The 932-nt window shown below is 47.1% G+C and overlaps 1 protein-coding gene across 1 annotated transcript in view; it reads left to right on the top strand.

Moving 5' to 3' along the window:
• Positions 1-932, top strand: part of ascc1 (activating signal cointegrator 1 complex subunit 1) — a 13,631-nt gene that overhangs the window by 7,885 nt on the left and 4,814 nt on the right. The window lies entirely within an intron of this gene.

Here is a 932-nt window from a genome sequence, read left to right as displayed (position 1 = left end):
TTTTTTTTTTTGCTGAGCAAGCAGGACGATGAGAAAGACTGGGAAGGGGGGGGGGGCGTTCAGTCACCGCTGGACAAGGACCTTTGGGTGTCAGCATATCAGAACTATGACTGTGTATCAGAGCAAGGTCTCTCAAAGGAAAAAAAAAAAAAGGCCACCATGCAGGACTGGCTGCTTGTTGGCTGCTGCTGCTGTTGCTGTGTTGCTCCTGTGATTTGTTCGCCGGGAGACAGTTTGTGTGTCTCAAAGCACGAGTAATGTGCCTCGGTAAATACGCTCTGGCATTTCTGCCGCCTAACTCTAACACCATGATCATTTATTTCACCCTCCTATCTTTCTCTCTCTCTCCCTCTTTACCCCCCCCCCCTTCGTCTCCTCTCCTTGTCACAGTTAATGACTGCCTGGCTAATTGAAATATTGTTTCGTTGTTGCCGTGTTATTACCAAGAAGAAGGTTAAGTTTACTGAAAGTTTACGATGACTGTCGGAGGCCTGAGATTAATATACAGAGCTTTTATTAAAATTCATATAATTATGCAGCAACCATCAAAGGCAACGGGGTTCTGCATGGGGGAGGACAGGGTGATTGAAAATTGCAGCAGCCCCCCTTCTCAACTGATAGCCAAGCAGACTTACGAGAAAATAAAGAGCCCTTTTCTCATTAATATGTGGGAGGTAGTTTTCCCCTGTAAGGCAGGCCTCCTGAGAAGAAAGGTGTGTGTTTGTCCTTTGTGCACTGATGGCCGTGTAGAGAGCAGGCCTGGTTCTGCAGGCGGCTTTGTTTGCACCTGGGATATTTTAGATGGTCTCTGCAGAGAGGGTCTCCTTACTTACTGCGTTGCAGGTGCAAAGAGACATGTAGAGGAAGAAAGATGGGATTGTATGCATAACCGTGTGTTGCAGTGTGAGTGTGTGTGTGTGTGTGTGTGTGTG

The sequence above is a fragment of the Seriola lalandi genome, unplaced genomic scaffold (genome assembly GCF_002814215.2).
Source record: "Seriola lalandi dorsalis isolate HSWRI2012SDOR001 ecotype SW California unplaced genomic scaffold, Sedor1 jcf7180002054516, whole genome shotgun sequence".
Lineage (NCBI taxonomy): Eukaryota > Metazoa > Chordata > Actinopteri > Carangiformes > Carangidae > Seriola > Seriola lalandi.
The sequence above is the reverse complement of the archived record's forward strand: the minus strand, read 5'-3'. Positions and strand labels throughout refer to the sequence as shown.